Source organism: Rhincodon typus, chromosome 11 (genome assembly GCF_021869965.1).
Source record: "Rhincodon typus isolate 14 chromosome 11, sRhiTyp1.1, whole genome shotgun sequence".
Lineage (NCBI taxonomy): Eukaryota > Metazoa > Chordata > Chondrichthyes > Orectolobiformes > Rhincodontidae > Rhincodon > Rhincodon typus.
Window position 1 is genome coordinate 44,187,953 of NC_063342.1, and position 27,354 is coordinate 44,215,306.

The 27,354-nt window shown below is 39.2% G+C and overlaps 1 pseudogene; it reads left to right on the forward strand.

Annotated features, from left to right (window-relative positions):
• The first annotated feature begins 3,785 nt into the window (after window positions 1–3,785).
• Window positions 3,786–3,884, forward strand: LOC125484483 (annotated as a pseudogene).
• The last annotated feature ends 23,470 nt before the right edge of the window (window positions 3,885–27,354 follow it).

The following is a 27,354-nucleotide window of genomic DNA, read 5'->3' on the forward strand; positions in this document are numbered from 1 at the left end:
ACATTCATTTTAAAAAAAGTGCCAACTTTATTTAGTGCAGAAACAAGTTCCTTTGGGACAAATTGACAGGTGCATCCATTTCCTTTTTTAACAAACATTCTGCAGGTAATCAGCAATGACTTTTTGCTTGTTTTTCAGGTAGATGGAGATGATGGCAGGAAGGATTTTATGATCCTGTGTGCTCCAGGGAATGCTTCCAAAACTTGATGATCTTGCATTTCTCCTCACTGGTAATAACTGTTGTGTTATGGCATAGATACCAGACTGAAAACACCTGTATCTTTAAAACGGTTACATGACATCATGACATTTGACATTCAGTATAAGAGTACCTGTGTCACCTTGAGTCACTCTCTCTGTGTGCTATAGAGTTATTGTAGTGTACCCAATCAGCTATTCCTGTGTAATGTTTAATAACATCAGTGAGCACAGAGCCCAGACTTTGTCTGAAGTCTGTCATTGTGGCCATGCAAGTAGTTAGTGTTGCTAAAAAAAATTGAGGACATCTGTCTTAATAAGAACCTAACAATGCGGTATTTGTTATGTGAGTTAAAATATAGAAAACCACAAGACTCATCATGTTGGCAGGAAGTGAATGGTAAAGTTCAAAAAAGTGATAGTAGCACGGCAGTTCTAAAACATCTTTCTGAGTTCAGAGCTGAAGTTATAAGTACAACCAAGTACTACAATGAAAACTAAAGGCTATAAGCTTGTACAAAAGCACCATGCGTACCTTACCTCTTTTACTCTCCTTTAACAAAAATGAGGTTCAAAAGTGCTGAAGCACAGTTTCAATCCAAGAAAACAATACTGGAACAAAGTACAGAAAACTAACACAATAAAAATATTTCTGGACTAAAAGTCCCTATCTACATCCAGACGTCAGTCAATTCTACTATTTTGCTGTCCGAAAATAGTGCAAAAGTTTAAAAAAAAAGGTCAGCATAATGAGATCATGCGGCTTCTTATTTACTACTAATGCCACCTAAAGACCAAAGTCTGCAACTTTTGAAGTGACAACAACTCTGAAAATTCATTCACAGAAAAGAAGGGAGAAGCACTGGAAAAGCACTGTGTAGCAATAGAGATTTTCTTATCAGCATTTTAAAGAGCAAAGAGCTTCACAAAAGAAAGACAAAGACACAGCAAACCAAGGACTGGCAATCCATTGACTTTTTATTAGAACCTATTTAAAGAAATTTTGATCACTTTGTTGATTGGCAGATAACTGACAAAGAATGACAGGCAGGCATTCTTGCTTTGGGTATTAAAGGGTTAAAAAGAATAAAATCCTCACTCTTTTTGATGATGGCCACAAAGATTCTGACAAACAGTTTCAGATTTTAGATCAAGTTAAAGTTCAATTCAATTTTAGGATATATAGGCTTGAGTTCACATCACATCATAAGTATCTTGGTGAAATAATTGACTAAGTTGTTGGCATATGTTGATACAAAGAAATGAAATGTGAGTTCATCAAAACTAGTTCAGCTAAAGGACTAATGGAACTCGTCACTGTCTCTACACCTATCAGATCCTTCACTAAAGCACCTCTGGATAAACTAAAGAATAAACCATTGACGCTCTTTTGGAAGGAGGACACAAGTTTGAAGCAATTTGAAGAAATCTGTTCTGAAAAAGAAAGGCCACTGGACCCAAAATTGTAACTCTTCTTTCTCTCCACAGATGCTGCAAGACCTGCTATGTCTTTCCAGAAATTTCTGTTTTTCTTTCTGAATTCGAGCATCTGTAGTTCTTCTGGTTTTTGAAGCAATTGCAACAGGTCAGCAGCATCTGCAAGTGCTCTACTCTGGAACAATTATTGCAGCCATCAACAGTTTCAGTGGAACATGCACATACTGTCATGAAGTTTGGCTTGTCTCACCCACAAAACAGCATCCAGCACATGTCATGAAATATTCAAGATATGTTGTCTAAGAAGACATTGGATCAAAATGTGCAAGAAATCTGATTACACAGGGAACTCAAACTGCAACACACTACTCCAATGCAGCATTTGAAAACCAGGAAGCAATGCCAAAGAAACTTCAAAAGTTCTATCCATGGCATATAAGAATGTCAAGAAAATCCAAGCAGTAACTATAATATTACTGCTTAAAGACCCAGTTAGGCAATTGGTCTGGCAAACTTCTCACACTGCATGCATGCCATCAAAATATCTGAAGCATTTTCCTCCATTCAACGGGAATGGACAATATGCATTATATGCCAAAATTGACACTGGTGCCTGTGCAAATATTATTCTTGTACATATAAATCATAAATCATAGAATCCTTATGTTGTGGAAACAGGCCCTGCAGCCCAACAATTTCACACCAACCTTCAGAGCATCCCACCCAGACCCGTTGCCCTATAAGCGGCCTGATCTACAAATCCCTGAACACTATGGGCAATTTAGTATGGTCAATCCACCTAGCCTGCACATCTTAGAGACTTATTCAGGAAATTGGCACAACATGGTACAGTTCACACAAGATAAGCCAACTTCTTCCAATGGATCTGGCATTCCATTATCCATCTAATCCCATTATCCAATTTGGCTCCTCAAGACGAAAACCTGAAACCTTTTACATTATGAAACAGATGGACTTTCTATTCTTGGCCGAGCAGTATGCATGGATCTACGTGCTAGCACAATCTATTAGATGCCAAGTACATCAGTTGAAACATCAAATATTCCAGACTGCTGCATCGATGAAATACATTTTAGCCACAGCCAAGCAGAGCAGGCCCAGTGAACTACATCAGGTGGTGACCAGCTGCACCAGCTCAAGAAGATCATTATCAACAGATGGCCTGGACACATCCAACAAATCCTGAGCTATTACTTTCATTCTGATCATTCAGTAATGAGCTAAGGCTCTCCAAGAATGTAATCTTCAAAGACACAAACAAGCAGTAATTTTGAAAGCTTTAGGACATTAGAATATGCCAGATGTACATTTGTAGGTCACATGGGAAAATGAGATTGGCATTGTGAATCCATATGCTGGCTCAGCATGAATAAGGACATTGATCAACTAATCAAGTCATGTGAAATGTGTCACTTCCATGAAACTCAACAATGAAGAGAACTTTCATTCCATACAAGATTGCTTCTCATCCAAGGTACAAGATTGCAATGATTGACATTTTCTATGTCCAAAGACACAATCACATTCTGGGGACTGACTATTTTACCAAATTCTCTATTATGTGACAAATCAAAAATTCCACTAGTGCAATGGCTGTTGACATTTTGACTGCCATATTATGTACGTTTGGTGTTCATCAAATTATGTCCAATAAGAGTCTGTTATGCATTTGTGCTCCTCCAAGATGTGTGCAGGAAAAGGGATGTCCTACATATCACCTCTTCTCCTCACTATCCTCAGTCAAACAGTCTTACAACACTGTTCATCCTGTAAAATCTATGACAGTTAAGTGTAAAGCAATTTGTTAATATTTTTGGACAGCTATGCTAAATCTACATGCTACTTCTCCATCCAGTTTTGTACCCTCACTGGCAGCTCTCATGTTTGGGACAGATCCATACTGTTCTTCCTTCCATGCTCTCACCATCTAACCACGCGTCTATGATGCATTGTTGGAAAGAAAGGAATAAATAATTCAAAAGTGTGGTAAGTGAGCATGCAGAAAGTTATTCCAACTTGAACTAGGGCAAAGCATATAAGTTATAGATTTTCATATAAATGCAGGTTCAAGTGGTCTAATCGTATGAAAGAATAGAAGAAGCTGTCACACAGGTTAATGACTTTCATAACGAAGATTTCATGCCAGAAAAATTGGAATGATACAGAGAAGATTAACTTTGCACTTGTGCAAGGATGGCAAGCAAATTTGTGAAATGTTCCATAAGACTCCTCTTGTGATACACTGGCATTGTCCCTACCCCTGGACTGGGAGCCCCAGGTTCAAGTCTCACCTGCTCTAAGTGTGTATAATAACATCTCTGAACTTAATATGGGAACTAAAAGTAGGTTCTTGACCTTTCAACTGTCCTCTTGCTCCAAAAGACCTCTACGTTGGACACAAGGCAGTAACATCTCAAACACATGCCATGAGACTGGCTACATGGCCCCATGCTAAGACACTGACATCCAACATGTACTAGCCTCTATCAGCCCACAGGCCACATCTCTGATCCACTTATAGAATGTTAGTGCACTTCAATGCTGCACCTTGGGCTGCTCCAGCAACAGGATGTTGCCTGGAATGGAGGGAAGGTCTTACAAGGAAAGTTCGAGAGAGCTATAGCTTTTCTCTTTAGAACGACGAAGGATGAGAGGTGACTTGATAGACATGCACAAAATGATCAGAGGTATAGATAGAGTGGACAGCTAGAGACTTTTTCCTAGAGTGGAGGTAGCTATTACGAGGGGACATAGTTTTAAAGTGAGTGGAGGTAGATATAGGGGAGATGTCAGAGGTAGGTTCTTTAATCAGAGAGTGGTGGAATGCATTGCCGGAGAGGGTAGTGGAGTCGGCCTCATTGGGGGCATTTAAGCAGCTAATAGATAGGCATATGGATGATAGTATAAGGTAGCGGTGGAGGTTAGATAGACCTTAGGTTTAGGGTAAAAGCTCAGCACAACATCGTGGGCCGAAGGGCCTGTACTGTGCTGTACTGTTCTGTGTTCTATGTTCTATCATTGTAATGCTACAGCCATGAGACTGTGCATTTAGGGAGTCACACCTTGCTCACAGACTGGACAAGCATCTTTGTCTTGCATTGCCTTTTTGGGTATTGCCCCTCATTTAGACATGCCAAGTTCATCTTACTGTTACATTGCCATGCCATTTAGCCTAGACTTGAAGCCAGGAAGCTTGCCGTGGTAATGAACAGGCCCGAATCTGGCCAATGGGGATAGCCTTTGTTCAGGAGATCCTTGCATTGTAAGTCAAGGACAGCCTCCAATACAGTTGATGCCCTACTTGAGGCATTCAGAGTCTGGATCCTCTGCTCATAAGAGGTGAGGAGCTGAAAGATGGGCAGCATGTCTCCCATCTTGACTCGTTTTGCCTTATTGTGAGCTGTTTTGCTCCTGGAATAAGATAAAGGTGATTATCACAGAAGATGAAAGCTGGAGGCTCAATTATTACTGATTGTACAGATGAGTGAGTGAGTAGGCATTGCAGGCTTAGTAGTATCACAGTCTGGGATTGATGACGATGAATGGGAAAGATGTTATACGCATTTATGAGACTAGTAGAGCATGAGCCTTGCAGGGAAGTCGGTCCTGTACTGGAGGCAGAGTGAATGTGAGGTATCAGAGAGAAGATAGCGTTACTTATGCTGGTGGAATGGAGAAGTACATTTATCTTCTTTCTACAGCGCTGGGAATTCACTCAGATAGCTGAGTCTGCTATAAACCATGTGACAACGCCAGAGCAGGCTAGCATGATCTGGTGTAGTGTCATGCCCTGCTGGACCTGTGGGAAGCAGAAGTCCTGCCTGTGCACCATCACATCCAGCAGGAGCTCTTGGACCCTGAAAGAAAGTCATGTGCCGGTTTCCTCTAGTTCACCATGTTCAGGACAAATGTCAGGAACCACACAAGGCAGCTCCAGAACTACAGCATTGTCTGGGTGCATAATAGCTTTTTGAAGATAACACGGTTACAAGGTCAATTCCAGGATATCCAGTGGGCGATGAGTTGCTAAAAGAACAGCAAATAATATAGTGGGCTTGGTAAGATATAGTGAGAAAACTCAAATGGCCTCACAGTGAGAATTACTCTACCAAACTTGATGTGGCTCACACCTCGCTGAAAAACAGTAAGATTCAGCCCAATATATCTATATTCATCTTTCTATGTGTTTATTTTTTTAAAAAGCTGCTCATTCTTTTAAAGGTAAAAGGAGGAAGATGCTGTATTATGCCATAGATTCCAGACCAGACAGGCTTGTACTTATAGGTAGTTACATGGTATCACATTGTAACTTTCCTCTCTAAAGGAACCTGCCTAGCCTTCAGTCACTATATGTGTTATGGAATCAGTGTGGTGTGTTCAGTCAGACGGCTATGTTGTGCAGTAATATCAGTAAACACAGCATCCAGACTATGTGTATCTATGATATTGTCTCTCTGTAAATATTTAGTGCTGTTAAACATCAAGACTTCTGTCTGAACCAGAGTCTGGCTCTCTAGGGTATATGTTTCATGAGAACTTTTAGAAAATCAGAAAACACATCAATGGCCTTGTATTCTGGCTAGACACTTAAAGTGTTTCTGTTTCATGACATATTTCCTGGGCTGTAACATCATATAGCATGTCTAGCATTCGTAGGCCATTCCTAATTTACCACAAGAAGGTGGCAATGTGCAATCTTCCTGAAGTGCAGCATCCACGTAATGTGGTAAACACTTGCAGTGCTCTTAGGGAGGGAAATCAGACTTTGAGTCAGTGATGGTGAAGGAATTGCAGCATAATTCTAAATCAGGACAGTGTGGTGCTTGGAGCGAAATATGTATTGTTTTCATGGATTCGGTACCCTGGTCCTTCAAGGTAGTAGAGGTGTCAGACCTGGAAGGCATTTTTAAAAGAAACCTGAGGAATTGCCACTGTGCAGCTTGTATATGATGCACACTGCTACCAAAATGCACCAATGGTGGAGGGAGTGAAACATTAATATGGTGGAAAGAATGCCAATCAAGCAACTCCATTTATCTTGTGAGGTGTTAAGTTTCTTGAGTATTGCTGTTTAGCATTCATCTCGGAGTTAGAAACAAGAAATCTGAACACCCAGTTATTAACCGACAAAATTACACCAACAAGATTTCACATTTTTTAACAAAAGCAAACTTTGTGTAAATAGAAGGAAATTGAACAAAGTAACTACCATAATTTAATACAATAGCTTACAGACATTTACGTAGCAAACTCAGTTCCACTCTCTAACTTACATCCAAGAGTTCCCTCATTGTACTAAATCTTGAAGATTCATTCACTTTTCCTGGGATCAACCTGAAAGGTATGCCATGTCCTCTGGAAGTTACATTATTCTTCTTCCAACTCAACTATTCCTAGGAGTACAAATTTTGGGTATCCTTTCCTTAGTTTTTGACAAAGTGATAGTGCAGTTTTTCTTTGCAGACATCATGACTGTGGACGCTTCAGATTCTTGCCTTGGCTTTAGATAGCCAAAAGCTGTTTTTCCCAGTCTGATGCTTTTGTACAATTCTTTTCAAACTAATGTTTCAAGCTGACTGCTACATGCTGTTTAGGTTGCTTCCACTAGCTGCAAACTAGACTGGAGCAAACCATCTAGTTGCTTTTCCCTAACAGAACCCAAACCGAATAGTTTGCATCTGTTAGCAAACACCCACAGATAAATTAAACAAATGAAAGGCATTTAATCAGGGGTACAATGGAAATGCATCATACTTTGGAATGATTCAAATAGAAATGCCAATTAATTATTTGACCTTTGACAAAACTCTTTGATTCTGTGACCCGTATTAATAATTTATATTATGAAGTTTTTATGACCAGTTTTTCCCTGAATTGCTGGTTATATTCAAGAATCTATTATCTACACTTTAGTTTAACCTTATTTTGATCTGGAAAATAAATGTGCATTTTAAATATGTTACTTAAGTATGAGAAAATCTACTAGTTCTTCAAAATTTTGGCGAAGATCTGTAGCTCGGGTTGTGGGTGAGGTTGTTGACTTGCTTGCAGAGCTGGCTTGTTCTCGTTCAGACGTTTCATCACCATGCTAGGTAACATCATCATTGGAGCCTCCGATGAAACGGCGTTGTTCTACTACGCTTGGAATTTATACAGATTGGTCCATTACAGTGAGTAGTGTCATTTCTGGTTTTGATCTGTATGGGTTTGCACATGGGGTCCAATTCTATATGTTTGTTGATTACATTATGGGTGGAGAACCATGCCTGTAGGAATTCCTGTGTGTGTCTATGTTTGGCTTGGGCTACTATGGTTACCTTATTAAACTGATGGCCTTCACTGTACGACAAACACTTACAAGGATTAAAGACCTCATTCCCACAACAGGCAGAACCAATGTGGTTTACAAAATACCATGCAACGACTGCCACAAACATTACATCGGACAGACAGGAAGGAAATTAGCCATCAGAATACGCAAACATCAGCTAGCAGCAAAACGACACGACGAACTTTCCTTAATATCAGTACACTCAGACAATGAAGGCCATCAGTTTAACTGGGACAAGGTAACCATAGTAGCCCAAGCCAAACATAGACATGCACGGGAACCTTTTAAATTTTAGAGAAAACAGGCCTAATTTGTATAATTTCTTCTGATTTCTCCTTATAATGTAACCCCTAAAGTCGAGGGGTATTTTTTGTACTCCCTCCAAGGTCAATATATCCTTTGAAACATGTGGTGCCCAAATCAGCTCACAATACTCCAAGTGGGGTCTAACCAGGATTTTGTATAACTGAAGTATAACTTCTGCATCCATGACTTCCAGTCCATTCAATGTAAAGGCCGGCATTCCATTAGCTTGCTTTACCACACCTGTTCATGACATGTTAAAGATCTACGCATCAGAACTCCCAAGACTCTCTGGACATCCACTGTCATTAACTTTATACCATGCCACACCAACACTGAGGTAGCCCTCCAAAGAAGTAACAAGAAAGCACATCTGTCTTACACATCTTCTAAGAGAAGTGAGGATGCTGTTGGAGACTGTTCCCTCAAACACAACACACTTGCATGGTGTGGGAAAGGGAGAAGTGATATAAAACCGATAAATGTTTATAGTTAAATGTTAATGGTAAAAGTGAATGCTGTAGAAGACCTTTGGGGAGATGTGGAGTAAAGGAATTGTACATTACTCTGGATATAGCTATAAACATGTGCGGAAGGACTGTGTCATAGTGATGTCACTTGAAACTAATATTTGGCATTCTAGACTTTCAGGTGAGTTGTTCTCTCTTACCATCGTCTGTGTATAGTTATTTTCAATGAGCCTGTTACTGCTCAATCACAAGAGTGTAGATCTCAACATCTTTTTCAATTCATTCATGACGTGTGGGCATCACTGACAAGGCCAACATTTATTAACCATCCCTAATTGCCCAGAGGGCAGTTTAGTGTCAACCACAATGCTGTGGGTCTGGAGTCACATGTAGGCTAGACAAGGAAAAGACAGCAGTTTCTGTCCCTAAGAGATATGAATGAACCAGATAGGGTTTTCCTGACAATCAACAATGGTTTCATAGTCATCATTAGACTTCTAATTCCAGATATTTATTGAGTTCAAATTCCACCATCTGCTATAGCAGGATTTGAGCTTGGGTCCCCAGAAAATTATCAGGGTCTCTGGATTAATAGTCTCGCAATAATGCCAGTAGGCCAACGCCTCCACTTACACCTGAGTTATTTATTTCCAACATTGAGAACACCTCATTCCTTTTTTTCTGAGTTTGTCTTTATTTTGCATTCTCAGTATTATTTCTTGAAAGGTGTTCCATATGTTCTCTGCTAAGATGTTGTAGAAAACACTTCCCCAATTCATTTGCCTTAGTTATTCACTCGATTCTTTGGATTCAGTTTTGTTAACTTTACATTCCTAAGTCATGGTCTTAGATATTTCTGACTCTAAGATCATTTTAAGCTTGATCAGCCGTTTTCTAGGGATACTATATATTTAATTTGTTGTACATTGTAAGGATCATTAATGAATACCAGGTCACAATGACGAATGGCTTTCATGCAATCTTCAACATGATTCATTACTGAGCAGTCCAGCATAAAATTTACCAACTTTGATCCAAACCAACCTGAGTTTTCCCAGTTTGATTGGCTAATCGAAGTCTTTCATTAAAATAACATGGCTTTGCCCAGATTACCTTCATATCTCTTCGTAGAGCAGATTGTCTCTCTCCCTACTATGACCCAGTGCTATCCTGGAGTAAATTTGGATTATTTTGCATTAGAAATATTTAGCCACTTTATTAGTAGCTTATGTTTCCCTCTCTCTCTCTCATAGCTCTAACTTTATTTGCCTCATAAAGACCCCTGCCATCTTTTCTGTCCACACTATTTTTTTGTCCAGAAAATTCTATCAGGGAAAGTTAACAATGTTTCAGGGAAGTTTTAACTATTTTTCAAACAAAAAAGGCAATCTAACAATAATTAATCACCCACAGCTATATATAAAACATCAGGATAAACACAAAATCTTGAGTATTTTCATCAGTTATGCCCTTTGTAGTATTTATCATGGGTTTCAATCTAAAGTTTGTCTTCAGATCTTTAATCCTGGATTATACAACTTTTTTTAATTGCTCACACTTTGATATAATTATGGGACTCAGTTGAGGTGATGACTATGGATGAATGCACACAGGACTGCAGCTGAGGGTGATAGCATTGAATCGAGCATATAAGTCAATTTACTTCTGCTCTAGCTGCTTTTCACCTTCTAGCTTGACCTATGTGATATCTGGTATTTATTTATAGTGTCTCGGCTGGGCACATTATTGATCTTATCAAAACTATTGAGAGACAGAGTGAAAGTGGGAATAGGGTTAAAATGAAATTCAGTATATGTACTTTCACATAACACGGTTTTCATTGCACTATGATTATGACTAAAGTTGAGGTTGTTATAGGTAAAAAGATTTTCCCTTAAAGTGTTTTCAGAGATAAAGAAAATAATGTTAAATTATCTTGGCTATACTAGTTTGGAATGTACAGTGATCCTTACAATGGTGTTGATTGAGTAGAGGCATTGGGTGCAATTTTCATCTTACAATGGCTGAATCATACAGAAAAAGGGACAGTAACAGGACCAAAATTGCATGCGATGCAGAAGTGCCAATGTACAGCAAGCACCTAATGAAGGGGTTTAATCTGGGTTTAAAGAAAAGGAAAAAACAAAGACTTCTCTTTACAAAGCACTTCTCATGATATAAGCATCTCAAAGCAGTTTATAGCTAATGAAGCCTTTAAAGTGTAGTCACTCTTGAAATGTAGAAATGCAGAAGTTCATTTGCACTCAGCAATCTCCTGGAAACAGTAATGTCAGAATAAACAGAGTCCATTTTTTTGTGATGTTGATTAAGGGTCAAATAATAGCTTGGAAACCAGAGATAACTTCCCTGCTCCTCTTCAAAATAGTAACAGGACCAAAATAGTGTCATGGGATTTCTGACATCACCCTGAACAGGCAGGTGGGAACTCAATTTAATGTCTCTACTGAAAGATGGCACCTGTAATAGTGCGATGTACTTGATTGGGTGTATGGGCTCTAATTCTAAATACCATACTGAATACTGCTTGTTGACCCCAAGATTGTCTGTGTAAGAACCCTTTAATTGCACCTTAATTTTTTTTATTTAACCAATTTTTCTCATCAACATGTTCAGAGATGTTATTACACACCTCTGGAGCATGTGGGAATTGAATCCAGGCCTCTCAGTCCACTTTCTCTGCATCATGAGAATGTATATGGTTGCATTTGTGGTTATTAACTGTGAACTGGAACATTTTGTTATTCATTCACAGGATGAGTGTATCGCTTGCCAGGTCAATATTTGTTAACAATCCCTAATTGCCCAGAGGGCAGTTCAGCATCAACCACATTGCTGAGAGTCTGGAGTCACATATAGGCCACACCAGGTAAGGATGGCAGTTTCCTTCCCTATAGTGGGCCGATTTTCTTTTTTCCCAACAATCAAATTCCACCATCTGTGACAACCACATACACAGTACTGCAGTGAAACAAAGGGACAGCTTAAAAAAAATTGAAAGTACAGTGTTATCCAAAAAATTGCAAGAAAACATTTTATTTTTCTCCAGATACAACTGCATGACAAAACCTCTTAGAATTAATGGCATAGGGAAAAGTGCATTCAGTTAAGTTCACATGAGAAGGGTGAATTTAAATTGCTATCAGCCTGGATGCTGTCACAGTGTACACCTTGTGTCACACAGTGAAGCTCAAATCACTTTAGAACAATGCAAAATATGTCCCTAATATCGTAATGTTTGTATTCTATTTGCACTGCTTTACCAGACCTTTGTTAGAGAAATTGTTGTTTTTCTCTTCTACAAGTGGAATGGTGTCATGAGTGCAACGTGCATGCACAGACAAAGAGCAGTGGCTAATTTTAAGGCAGCACCCGTTTCCTGCATTCTGAACACACACTGTTACTAAATAGATACATTCTCTCAAGACTCTGATAGATCTTCCCTTACAGTTCTCTGTACCTCGTCGTGTGACTCTGAAATCAACATGACATTATTGTATATCATCATCACTCTGAAATAAAACAAAGAACTGCGGATGCTGGAGAGCTGAATCAAATGACAAGAGAAAGTACTGGAGAAACTCAGCAGGTCTGGCAGCATCTGTGGATAGAAATCCATGTTTCTCCAAAAATTTTCATTTTTGTTTGTTTATCACCAGGCGTGAGTGTGTCAACAGCTGAGCCATGGCTGACCCTAGTGTATTGCATTATGCTCTTCTTTTAATGTCCCTTTCCCGTTCCACCTACAACATGGTGGTATTAATCAGGAGGAACACTCCAGTAAATATTTAGCTGAGCACACATGTTTTTTTCAGTTAGAACACTGGGAAGTATTGGGAGACAATGGGCAGGGTTATAAAGGCCTGAACAATATCATCTATGGTGAGATTTGTGGCAGAATAGTGTAAGAAGTCCAGTCTCAATGCAAGGACCAGCTATCTGCATTTGTTGGCATCATCATGAACGCCCTATGTGTCTGGGCCGAAAAATACATGGAGTAAATGGGTTTTTAACACTTTTGGATGATGCCCTGTACCTTCAGAGAGTACAATACCCTGTGTATAAAGAGCTAAAAAAAATTAGTGATCTTATCCAATGTAACTTTATATTGTGTTGTGTTAAATCCTTTTCGATAATACTTCTATAAATGAGTGTTAGAAATGCAAAATACTGTGGTTGATATAGGCGGTGCTGGCAGCAAAAGCAGTAAGTATGTTTGAGTTCATGTTCCACAGATACCTTTAAACTGAGCTTACATTACAAGATAGTGAGTTAATAGGTTTTGTATTCCATGATATCTGGTTCTATAGCTGAGTAAATGTCCATGTGTCACTAAGAGATAACATTGACAAGACAAAATAACCTAAAAATTACCTTACACTGCACTAGTTTTAGAAAGTAGAAAAGGGTCAAATATATGTGCTTATTTTATGTTGAAAGTGCACCATTTGATGTATTGTTTAGGATTCTTCCATAAAACTTAAGGGTCTTAGCTTATCAGATCAGCAAATGGAAGGGCTAATATTTGTTCCAGACCACTGATTGCAGTATGTATTTCAATGATAATATTGTCAGAGTTGAGCTCTAAAATAAACAGAAACCTAATGCTGCTGGACCTGCTGAGTTTTGCAAGCAATTTCTGTTTTTGTTTCAGATCTCCAGCATTCATTGCTGTTTGTATTATATTTGGATGTAATAAAGTATGAGGGAGGATTTGACAATAGCTAAGCAGCTAAGGCCTTTTTTTTCAACAGATTTTAGAAGAATGAGAGGGTGATCATATTGAAATATGCAAGATTCTGATGGGGTTTGACAGAGTAGATGTTGGGAAGATGCTTCCATGGGTGGAGGAATATCAAATTAGGAGGTGATGGAGGCAGATACTCCAGCAACATTTAAGAAGCATCTGGATGAGTACTTAGAATGTCAGGGCATAATAGGCTATGGATCAAGTGCAGGTAAATGGGATTAATGTAGTTTAGTGTTTGCTGATCAACGTACAATGCTAGGCTGAAGAGCCTGTTTCTATGCTGTATGATTATGATTTTGAGTGTTAAGTTGAAACCGCCAGTTTCATCCCTTTCATCAATAAATCAGTTTTCAAGCAAAACAGAGCAAGTTAAAATAATTTCAAATGTTTTTTGTGCCACTGTTTGAATTGATTATTTTGTAGGGAAAGATCCTGTTCTTTAATACTGAGATTAATTCAAAGGTAAAGCATCTAAATTCATGGGTCATGCTGCAATCAGTGCATTAATTGATTCAAAGTGGTTGTTGATGAAACAGGATTCCACAGAATGGCAGAAATTCCCATGTAAACTGAAGCCTCAAACATACCAGCTATCAATGTGAATTTAAATGTTTTGCTGTACTGTGACCATTGCTACTTTAAATAAATGTTCAGTAAACTATTAAGAAGTCTAAATGTGCAGTTCAACTGAACATTTTATTTTCCTGGATGGGAAATCATAATATCAAAATGCAGCTGCTTAATTAAGTAACATGTTCAAATTAAAAGCAAAAAGAAGATCAGAGCTAACCAGGAAAATTGTTTATATTTTTAAAGTTTGAATTGTAGTTTTCTTTTCATTTCTAATTTTGAAACCCATAGATTTATTAGACACATAAAAGTGAGTCCTTTGTTTGGAGCTCCAAGGATCAATAACTAAGTCTTTCAAGATCAGGAAATGCCCAAATCACTGAATGCAATTGCTCAGGTTTCCTGCTCAGTTTTATTACTTAGAGTTTCCCACTCGTCGAAGCTCAGTTAATGTTCTTGGTTATTGCTTGCTTCATTATGGCTGTCAATCTACTCAAGAAGTGCAAAATGAGCATTCTTTATTATCAAAACTGACTGGCTAGATTTCCACTTGTGAAGTGAACAAATTCACTTAGTGAGAAAGGAAAGTAATTAGCTTTTCTATTCATTGCCGCTACAGTAAAACAGATCACCACCTTCCCAAGGGCAATGAGGGATGAGTAATAAATGCTGACTAAGCCAACCAATGAACACATAAAAAGACACTTCTGTTTTGAAATCCTGAAATCTCACATCCAATGAACGCATAAAAAGAAACCTCTGTTTTGAAATCCTGAAAATGCCACCTACTCTCACCCCAGGCCCAATCTTCGGACAAGATATTGCACAGCATCCCATTGAGCTTTCTTATAGCTAGCTTGCCATTTATGGATTTGTTTTCTTTGAGTTTATTATTTTTGTTCTTACATGCAGCAATTCATGTGGGAAAAATATTAAATTTCATTAAATTCTTTGTATTTTAAATCCTGGTATTTATATGGTACCAGACGTCATACTGTATATTCTTACTTTAATTGAGCAGAGCAAAATGTCAATTTTTCAACTACAAGAGGGAAAAGATTCTATGCAAATCAGTCTCATTCATTGATATATTTTAATTTAATTTTCAAAGGCAATTTAGACTAACAATAGCACTCAAGCAAAGCAATTCAGTTGCTGGAAATCACACAAAAGGTATTTCACCTGAAACTTAGGAATTTTATAAGTTTCTGAACAATGAAGGCTGTTGCAAGATTTGAGACAGAATCAGATGAGATGTTCAGGAGCATCTTACACCATTCTTCATACTTTTGCCAAGCAATGAGATGAGTTTCTCACGAACTAGTGGGGAGTTGACAACGAAGAGTGATTATAGCTTGTTGAATGCCTTATTGATGCCATATCTTGCCTTATTAATATTCAGTTTCCTCTCTCACCAAAAGTGTTGAACACACTAGACTTTAGGAAATCCTAACATGGAAATCAGAGTTGGTATCTGGCAACTTCAGCCCACCACTTGCTCCTAAGGACCTGCACGCTACTTCATTCCAGAAAGCAGCTCAGAGCGTAATGCATGGGGACCAGCTGCATTTAGTCCATGGACACTGGCATAATAAATTAGCCAACCCCTCATGACCATCATGGCATCTCACTGATCCACTTGCAGAATACTTAGGGAGCACAAACACAGTGTGCATTGGCCACAAGCATTGAAAGGATGCTGCAAGAAGACTTAGTACACAGGGACAGGCACCCATCTCATGGATTGCACTAGTCTGCATCTCAGAGACGTTCACTTGCTCTCTTAGAGCTCGCTTTCTTAATGCCTATCTGCATGCTTGCATGTTCCATGCCTTGCCTTGCCATACCACTTAATGCATTGGCACTTGAGCCAGAACCAAAGGCTGTCAGTACTGCTATAATGGCAAGCTTATTTTCATAGACACACAGACATCTGTGAGCGATCTGTCAGGAGCAAAGAGGAGACATCTTGAGGTTCAGTATACTGAGTTATCTGTTTATACTATAGCATGTGCCTGCTACCTGCATTGTAAACACATTGCCCGTGTACTAATCAAATTTCTATGACAGAAACTGGGTGGGGCCATCCTCAGTGTAATTTGGGGGTGGGGGAAGTTGTGTTCCTATCAGTCCCGGAGTCCCAGTATCATCAGTCAGTGGCACAGTATAGACAAAGTCAAGGGGAAATGGGCATTGGTCTATTCTGCAGAGCCACCAGCAGCAGTCAGGGGAATTGCGCACTGTCAGTCATGGGTCTGGTCAGTCACATCTAGGGGCTGCTAAATAAAGTTGGTTAGAGGGTCTAAGGTGAATTGAATCCTGGAGTCCCTCTATCCATTGTTAAGCAGGTTGCAAAGGGATATTTTGTGTCAGTGGGCCATAGAGTCATAGAGTAATACAGCATGTAAACAGCCCAAACTGGTCCATGCTGACCATGGTGCCCACTCAGCTAGTTCCAATTGCCCGCATTTGGTTCCTATCCCTCTAAACCTTTTCCATTCATATACCTATCCAAATGTTTTTTAAAATGTTGCTATTAAACCTGCCTCAACCATTTTCTCTGGCAGGCCATTCCACATACGCACCACTCTCTGCATGAAGAAGTTGCCCCTCAGATCCTTCTTAAATCTTTGCCCTCTCCCTTAAAACTAAGTCCTCTAGTTTTCAATTCCCCATCCTTGGGCAAAAGACTATATGCATTCATCTTATCTATGCCCCTCATGATTTTATACATCTCAATAAGGTCACCCCTCATTCTCCTACATTCCAAGGAATAAAGTCTTATCCTGGCCAACCTCTCCCTATAACTCAGGTCTACTAGTCCTGGCAACATCCTCGTAAATCTTATTTGCACACTTTCCATTTTAACTATGTGTTTCCTATAACAGGGTGACCAAAACTGTCCACAATACTCCAAGTGCAGTCTCACCAATGACTTACATAACTGTAACATAACATCCCAACTCCTATACTCAATGCTTCAACCAATGAAGGCTAGCATGCTAAATGCCTCCTTCTCCACCCAGCTCACCTGTGATGCTGCTTTCAACGAACTATGTACTTGTACTCCTAGGTCCCTCTGTTCCACAACACGCCTCAAGACCTTACTGTTTACTGTATAAGTCCTACCTTGGTTTGACTTTCCAAAGTGCAACACCTCAAACTTATTTGTATTGAATTGCATTTGCCAATCCTCAGCCGACTTCCCCATCTGATCAAGATCCCTCTGTAATTTTCAATAACCTTCCTCGCTATCAACGAAATCTCCTAATTTTGTATCATCTGCAAACTTAACAATTATGCCTTATAAATTCACATCCAGATCATTTATGTAAATAACTCATAACAAAGGTCCCAGCACTGCCCCCTGTGGCACACCACTAATCACACGCGTCCAGTCCGAGAAACAGTCTTCAACCATCACCCTCTGCTTCCTACCATTGAGTCAATTTTGAATCCAATTAGTTAGCTCTCCCTGGATCCCATGCAACCTAACCTTCATGGCTAGCCTGCTGTGCGGGACCTTGTCAAAGACCTTACTAAAGTCCATGTAGACAACATCCACTGCCCTACTCTCATCTATCCTCTTGATTACCTCTTTGAAAAACTCTAATAGATTTGTCAGACATGATTTCCCATGCACAAATCCATGCAGACTATCCATAATCAGACCTTGACTATCCAAATGTTGGTTTGGGTGTGGGCAAAATCATTGTAGAAAGGGTTGAAAGAGTCAAGACAAATGGGTTGAGGGGATGGCAGAGGCATTTGTGAAGGTTGGAATAAGGACAGTGATGTGGTTAAACTCTAGGCATATATCAGGGTATGCAGAACAACATCAAGGGCAGAGTAAGCAACAGGAAGGGGGTTTACTTGCAATGACAACCACCATGGTTTCTACAGGAGAATTGTTCAGGAGAAGAGTGGACATCATTAAATTGTCAGGGGAGCATGGAGGACAGTTGGGGCAAAGTTTAATGTGGTTGGTCACTAGGTGTTAGAAACATTGCTGGTTTTATTTCCCCTTTAGTTTTATTATTTTTAGTTTGGAGCAATGAACAGTGAACTAAGAGCAGAAGATGAATGTTGAACTGCAAGCAGCAGCTTTCTATAAAAAGAGAGGAGAACAAACAAATTGATAATTGCTTATGAGGCCAGGCTTGGAAGTTAATTGCAGACTGTTATAAGTGTTCAAAGAATACTCTAGACATTTCAGTTCCAAAATTCAATATGCTCAAATGGAGGGCAGATGTCTAAAAGTTAACGGGAGCCTTGTAGGGAGACAACCAATCTAACAAAGAGAAACCAAAGTTTGAACTGATTTTGGAACTGTGTATAAGTCAGAAGGATTGCACCTGCAAAAGCTACAGGGCTGAGGTTTGATTGCTCCCTGGTTGATTTCACATTTTCTGTTTATTCAAAGTGTAGAGATTAGACTGTTATAAGTGTAAAGTGAATATTCCATGGAGCCTACTGGAAGCTATTTGCATACATTTCTGATGAAGGGTCTAGGCCTGAAACGTCAGCCTTCCTGCTCCTATGATGCTGCTTGGCCTGCTGTGTTCATTCAGCTCTACACCTTGTTATGTCAGATTCTCCAGCATCTACAGTTCCTACTTTCTCTGCATATATCAGTATTGTCAGAAACCTAGTCAAATCCAATCCCATATGCCCGTCATGTTATGGATTGTGGAGTCTGTTCAAGTGAGCTGGCCAGTTATGCCTCTTTTTTCCCTTTTGATTTATCCATTAACTGTGCCTGTTTGTCTATCTGTCTTTGTGTAAGTGGAGGCTAGAATTGAACAAGATTAAGTTTAAATCATAGATATTAATTAGATGACCTTGTTGTTTAACCTTACTCTGCTAAAGCAACTGTATCATTAATAAATTGTAAAATATTTAGTTTAATCTATAAATCTGGTATCTACTATCAGTAATTCAAAAAGTCTGGTACTGGCGATCAAAAATCTGGTTAGGAACCATTGTGTTAATTTTCAGGATTATTGAATGTTTTAATTTTTTGGTGTTATGACTATGGGTTTTGAGAGGCTGATTTGATTCAGCTCTTTGTCTTCATGGCATAGCATGGGGTAGTGTGAGGTAAAAAGGGGTATTGCTGCTCTTGGGCTTACCTCATTACCAAGTGGGGTTTGTGCTGTTGGTGCCCGCTATGTGCTGTGTTCCCTGATATCACACACTGTTCTCTAGATGTGAAATGTGAATGTAAAATAGCTCAGTCAATGCCTAGCACGGGCGGTGTGCATGTCACTTTGATGGGTAAAAGTACAGGAATTATGTTTTCTCGGAGTGTGAAGGGGCAAGTACATGAAGCGTGTGTTTGTAAACTGCAGCTACCTTTCATTTGTGAAAATTTGCAATGCATACATAATGAATATGTTTATGTGTCAAAGATATCTGATCAGTTGTGATTACAAGGGTGCTTTGGGATGAGGGGAAAATTGCTGCATCATATGTCCTGTAAGTATAACGACAGATTCTGACGAATGCAATGATTGACGCGGCCCTGGGATGAGAAGGGGATTGGAGTGCATTCGTTGGTGTCTCAGCTGACGCTGCACCTTCACTAAGTTGGTGCACTTGCTCTGAACAGGGCTTGGTGGATCAGACAATAGAGCTGCTGTGGATTTTGTTCCAGAACATGAGTCAGTCTGGCAGGGGGTCTTTCAGTATCGTTTGGACAGAATTGGGTGCACCATCCTGGCGTGCTATGTTCTGCACATTTGGAGCAGGCAATGAGGTGATGTGATAGATGCTGAGGAGCTGGCGAACTGCAGCAGCCATCTGAGAGAAGGCTGAGGACACTGAGCTGCAGGAAGCTATCCTTGTGGGTGACAGAGCTCAGGTGCATTGGGGCCTGAAAAGCAGGAAGGACATCTTTGACACCCAATTCCAGTAGATCCCAGCTGTGTGCAGAAGACTGTTATGGACTGTCAGGGTCATGATTTCAGCATTTGGCTTGCCTTTTGGTTGTTCATACAGCCTCTATTTGCTTCCCTTCTGCTCCCTTTTGCTGGCTGCCATGTTCCGTTTTAGACAACAACAAGATATGGGTGTTCAGTGGGCATCAGGGAAACATTCACAGTGGTCTAGAGAGGGTATTTAGGCAGGATGTAGCTAAGATCTGGTAAGCTGTGTGGCTTGGTGATGAAACAGTGACTAGGATGAGGGAATGGGGTTGTGTGTGTGAGACCGTCTCATAGCAGCTATGTGCCATGGGCAGTGTAGCTAATGTGCCATTACATTGCCACTGATGGGCAATTTGGCATTGCCAACACGAGTCTGATGCCTTTCAAAGATGGCATGTCCACAAGAGATGCCAGTCTTTTGGCAAATATTTGCTGAGCTGCAATTTTTTATGGCAACTGAGTATGGTAAAATGGGCATAGATTAGACATAAGGGATACCAGTGAGACTGAGTAGATAGTTATTGAGGCATGTTTGTTAAGAAATGGTGAGAATACCTGTTGATCTTGTGACAAGTATCTCTTCAAAAGGCACTATGCAACTCGCACGTAGTGAAAAAAGTAAGATTCAGCACTTTATTTCTTTTGCCATACTTGCTGCATATTTCCATCATTTTCAGTCTCTATTCAATACTAATAATGCTGGATTAAAAATTTATAAATAATTTATTCACTAATAGACAAACAAATCTATCACAGTTCAGTTTAACTGAAAGCCATAATTTTACTGAAGGAATATTGCCTCCACAGATATTATTAACTTACATAAATGTGGGGGTGACCAACCCCAGATTGTGGAAATCACAGCCATTTACTTTCGAGAAAATCCTTGTCAACATTTTACAAATGGTCTGTACAAATTTATCAAGGCTAATGATTGTTTCTGAGGCCCACTGTAGATATTCAAGTGAACCACAGAGGCACAATATTTGTCTTAAAAATATTCAGGAAATACATTCAAAACATGGCACTACTCATGATCTTCTCTAAGCAGACAATAGCGTTTTGATAAGGAATTGTGGAAGTTGCTGGTCTTATTTGGCTCTTTAGGCATTGGTTTCAGTGGTTGAGTAGCAAGTTGCCAAGAAAACTGGCTATGGATAGTGCCACCTTCATCACCAGCAGAAATAAGAAAGGGCATATTCTGGTACCTCCCATTCTCCTATTATTCTCTACCAAACCGAGGAAAACCGAAGGGGACTTCAGAAGAAGCTTACATGGACTTCAAGGCAGGTGTAAAACTGTTTCAGTTATACAAACTAAATCTTGAGGATAGAAAAAGTGTGTTTGTGTGCATAGCTGGTGGACAGTGTGGGTGGTTAGGGGAGTGTCTTGGTGGGAAAACAAATGGTTAATATTTTACGCCTTTGAGAAAGACATGAAAGAAAATGGAGAAAGAACGTTCTGGACAATCTAATGAATACATTTCTGAAAGTTTACAAGCAATGCTGTGAAGCAATAGCTGGAATGTATAAGATATAGTGGTGCATTCACAGAACAACAGATTGTCAAACTATTTGCATTGTCCTTGTCTAATGCATCAGTTGGACCACAGTAAGAATACAGTTTTAATTTACTCACAAGGTGGGTGATACCGCAGCTTTGGAAAATGCTGCAGGATAAGGACAGTTGGCGAATCCTAGTGTTAAGCATTTTAGTTATCAGGATAGCTGAAAAGAATCTGAACTCAAGAAACAGACCTTTGAATGACATGTATGAGATAATGAAGTGAATGTTCTAATTGATTAATTTTAGGGTGGACAATGGGCCAAAATTTTATTTTATTTTGGGCCAGCACAGTGTTAGATGGTTCTTTTCCTGTTCAATAGTGGAACTCTGAAACAGGTCAGTTGGCATTGATCCACTGATGCCTTTCAAATGCTTGATCTGGTTTCACCTTGGACAAACATCAATTCTTAAAAAAAACTATCACAGAGAATTCTAGGTCTGATTATTTCCTGAATTCATTGATCATCTACAATGTGTTGGCAAGGAATTGTATGGATTTTCAACTCCACATTTTCATTCTTCTCATTTCATTATCCTGTCTCATAAGAATATAAAAATATAAGACATAAGAGCAAAAGTGCACCATTTGCCCCCTCAAGCCTATTCCATCATTCAATAACATCAATTTGGCATTTAATGGTACAGAAATGGAGTATAAAAGTAGGGACATGTTTTCGTAATTGTACAAGGTGAGACTGCATCTGGAGTACTGCGTACAGTTTTAATCCTCCTACTTGAGGAAGATGTAATTGCATTTGAAGAAGTTCAAAGAAAGTTGACTAGATTACTCCATGTATGAAAGGCTTATGAGGAGAGATTGGACAGTTTAGGCCTGTAGTTGCTACAGGTTAGAAGGGTGAAAGGAAATGTAATTGAGGTATACAACATACTAAAGGGAGACAAAATTGACATACCGTGGTTGTTTCCCTTTGTGTGGCAATCTAGAATAGGCTAGGGAGAGGCAGATTTAAAACAGAGATGAGGAGGAATTATTTCTCTTAAAATATGAATCTGTAGAATTCACTCGTCCAGTGTACAATGGATGCTGAGACACTGAATAAATTTAAAATGGAGAGAGACAAATTTTTAATTAATAATGGTTTAATGGATTATTGAGAGTGGATAGGAAAGTGGAGTTGAGGCCAACATCGTATTAAATAGCGGATCAGGCTGAAGGGGCTGAATTGCCTACTCCTGCTCCCAGTTCTTATGTTCTCGTAACTGATTTGCCCCAGGCCTCAACTCCTCTTTCATGCCACCTCCTCATGGCTATCGACTCCCTGGTATTTCAAAAATTCACTTACTGCCTCTTTCATTAATTACAGTAATCTAGCCTCCACAACTCTCTGGGGTAGACAATTCAAGACATTCACTTCCCTCAGCATCATGTGTCCTTTTGGGAAGTGAATTGTTTCATTAAATACCTCAACCTTACTTTCGAGTCTTCATTTTTGGGTCACCAACTTGAGCGACTTCTGCAAAGTTCATGATGTTGCATGAAGCACTGGCGTCTATCTGGCATTTCATCTTGACTCCTTCTGCTCTCATAATTCTAACAGCCAAAAACCATTTATCGTCTTTAGACCTGACGATGCCAACTGTATGGTGTAGAGTGATTCGTCAGAATGATGGATGGACAACATTGCAACAGTCATAAATAAACTTGCTTTACTTCTTTCTAGCTAAACATTTGCATGCAAAGTGATTTAGTTTCTTGCAGTTGGAGTATTGTTTCCATATTTTTTGTGTAATGGTCTCCATTATATGTACACCATGCATTCCGACCTGATCTTCCTGCTGACTTTTTTGCATATATTTCTTCTTGCTTTCCCCCAGCCTATTGTTCATATTCAGCCTGCAGTTAAGTTTTAAACAGTTCTGAAGTAATAATGGGAATGAAAAATAATAAATCCCTATGTTCTGATTATCAATATCATAGAGTACTGAAGGAGAAAGTGATGGAATATTTGGGTATGTTGGTTGTCATCTTTTTAAACTGCTGCGGATCATGGAATAGTCCCAGCAGACTAGACAGTGGCAAATGCAGCCCACTGTTTAAACAAGGGGGGAGGGGGAAAACAGGTAATTATATACTGGTTCACCCAACTTCAGTATTAGAAATATTTTCGATTCTGTTCTAAAGAATGTGGCAACATGACACTTGGAAAATATCAAAGAGATTAAACACATCAGCAAGGATTTATGAAAGGGAAATTATGTTTGATAAACCTACTACAGTTCTTTGAGGATGTAATTAATAGAATAGCTAAGGACGGACATGTGGATGTGATGTATTTTGATTTTTAGAAAGCTTTTGATAAGAGGTTACAGTGCAAAATTAAAGCGCATAAGATTAATGGTATTACACTGAAATGAATTGAGAATTTTTAATTAGGCGCATAGATCTTTTTCAGAGTAAATGACAGTGACTAGTGGGTTTATAAAGGGACCAGTGTCTTGGCCTCAGCTAATCTGTCATAAGAAAAGTGTTGGAAGCTTTTACTAAAAACGTGAAAAACATGGCACTTGGTTAAGTTCAAGGTAGTCAGGCAGAGCCAATATGGTCTTGTCAAAAGGAAATCATGTTTAATTTATTTATTAAAGTTCTTTGAAGAAGAAATGTATGCTGTAGATAAAGGGGAACCAGTGGATGCATTGTATATAGATATCCAGAAGGAATTTGATTAGGTCCCACCTCAAAGGTTATTGTGGAAAATAAAACTCATTGTGTAAGGGGTAACACATTGCCATGGATAAAATATTGACTTGTCAACAGGAAGCAGAAAGTAGAAATAAATGTTTCTTTTTGGCCTGGGAGGATGGCATGAATGGTGTCCTACAAGGGCCAGAGCTGTGGCCTCAATTCTTTATAATTTATATAAATGATTTGCATGAAGACATTAAGTTATGGTAGCTAAATTTGCTAATGACACAAAGATAGATAGGAAAGTGAGTTGTGAAGAGGACAGAGGGAAGCCTATAAAGAGATATAGATAAAATATGAATGGGCAAAGATTTGGAAAATGGACTACTATGATGTAGGAAAGTGTAAAGTTGTCAATTTTGATAGCAAGCATAAACAAGAAGCATTTTATCTTAATGATGAGATGTTACAGAGAGATCTGGATATGCTAGTGCATGATTCACAGAGGGGTAATATATAGGTTTTTCCCATTCATTCACAGAATGAGGTTGTCGCTGGCTAGGCCAGCATTTATTGTCCATCTCTCATTGTCCAGAGGGCAGTTAAGAGTCAACCACATGGTGGGTGTGGAATGACATTTAGGCTAGACTAGGTAAAGATGGCAGTTTCCTTCCCTAAACCAGATGGGGGTTTCCCAACAATTGACAATAGATTCATGGTCATCACTAGACTCATAACTGCACATTTTTATTGAATTCAAACTTCCTCATCCGCTGTGATGGGATTCCAACCTGGGTCCCCACAACATTACCTGGGTCTCTGGATTAACAGTTCAGCAATAATACCATGAGGCCATTGCCTCCCCATATAGATACAGCAAGTAATCAGGAAAGCTAATAAAATGTTATGATTGATTGTGAGGGGACTAAAATATAAGAGCATGGAGGTTGAACTTCAGTTATACAAGGCATTGGAGAGACTGCATCTAGGGTACTGAGTACAGTATTACCACTGTACGTAAGGAAGGATGTTAATGTGTTGAAAGGAGTTCAGAGAAAGTTTGCTAGATTAATACCTGGTATGAATAGATTGCCTTTGAGGAAAGGCTAGAAAGACTAAGACTGTATCCTCTGGAATTTAGAAAAGTCAGAGGTGACTTAATTGAAACATTTAAGATCCTGAGGGGACTTAGCTGGTTTGATGTGGAAGGGAAGTTTTCTCTTGTGAGAGAATTTAGAACTTGGGGCCATAGTTTAAAAATAAGAGGTCGCCAATTTAAAACAGAGATGAGGAAATTTTTTTTCTCTCTCTGAGGATTGTGAGTCTTTGGAATTCCCTTCTTCAAAAAGTAATGGATCCAGAATTTTTAAGTATTTTTAAAGTAGAGGTAGATATATCATTGATTGCTAAAGGGATGAAAGATTATCAGGGCTATGCAGTAATGTAGAGTTGAGATTAAAATCAGATCAACCATGATCTTATGGAGTGACAGAATACCATTCTTATTGCTTGTTCATATGTTCATAATGACAATATATATTAATGATCTGGATGATGGAACCAAATCTAATATTTCCAAGTTTACTGATGACAAAAAAATTATGAGGAACTGCACATTGAAAGTAGAATATGAAGAGGTTTCAAGCCGATTTAGATATATTGGGAAGATGCCTAGCAGATGCAGAATAATGTGGTGATAAATGTGAAGTTATCCAATTTGGTACAAAAAAAACAGAATGACAATGTATTATTCAAATGATGATAGATTCACAAATGTTGATGTACAAAGACACCCTGGTGTCCCTCTATACCAGTCATTGAAAGAAAACCAGCAGATGGAGCAAACAGTTAGGAACACAAATCATATGTTTTTTGGAAGAGGATTTGAGTACTGGGGATAGGATGCTTTACTGCAGTTGTACAAGGTCTTGGTGAGACTGCATACAGAATATTGTGTGCTGTTTTGGTCTCTTTACTTAATCAAAGATATACTTGCTATAGAGGAAAAGCAGCAATGATTCACCAGACTGGCCCATGGGATGGTAGATTTTTCATGACAGGAGAGATTTGACAAGAACTATTTCACTGGAGTTTAGAAGAATGAGAAGGGATCTCAATGAAACACATCAAATTCTGGCTGGATTCACTGATGATGTTTCTCTGGCCAAGAGCTCTAAAAGAAGAGGTTATGTTCTCAGGATATGAGCCAGGCTACCTAGGACTAAGGTGAGATCTCAGCCTCTGGAGGGCGTGTTGCTGAGTATATTTAAGAAAGAAACAGATTTCTAGAAACTAAAGGCATCAAGGGGTATTGGTCAGAGTGGCATTAAGATAATAGATCACCCAAGAGTGTATTGAATGGCTAGGCTGAACATATTTTCTACATTACTATTAATGTCTCTCATCATAATGTTCCTCCATTAATACAGTGTGGCCGATAATTGATGACCTCCGTGATTCTTCACAGGTTGACAGCTTTCTTGAGAGTAAGATTCTCCTCTCTGAGATGATATTCTCAAGTCGGGATCTGTGACGACCCAAGACTATCCAATCTCTGAAGAGATTATCTCTCAATTGTCTAAACTCACAGGATTCAGCCAGATACATGTGGGGCCAAATGCTGATCAACTATATTCTCTCTAAATTTTCTGGCTGCTGCACCAACCTGTGAGATTAGAGTAGAACAGTGGCTTCTGGAATCAGAATTCCATGCTTCCATGCACCAGCTAATGTGCATGGACCCTCCAAATGGCCACACAATTATATAGCATACAGGGAACATTGTTGATCAACAGTCTCTGTGTGCCCATGAGCTCTAACGTTGGAGAAATATTGTTCATAGGTAACATTAATATGGGGTTCACAGAGTATCTTCATCGTCTTCAAAATCTCTCCCCAATTCCTCTCTCTTCGCAGCTCCTTAGTGAGATGGAGGCTGCAATACAATTTATAGCACTCTTTTCCCAGCACCAATAGCAAGGTTGCTATGCTTATTTGCTTAGTCTTTTTACAAAATAATATTCTGTTGTTATTTCATAGTTTTGCCATTGAGAGTGGGAAAACTTCTAATTCTGTCTCAGCCTTCCTGCTCTTCTGATGCTGCTTGGCCTGCTGTGTTC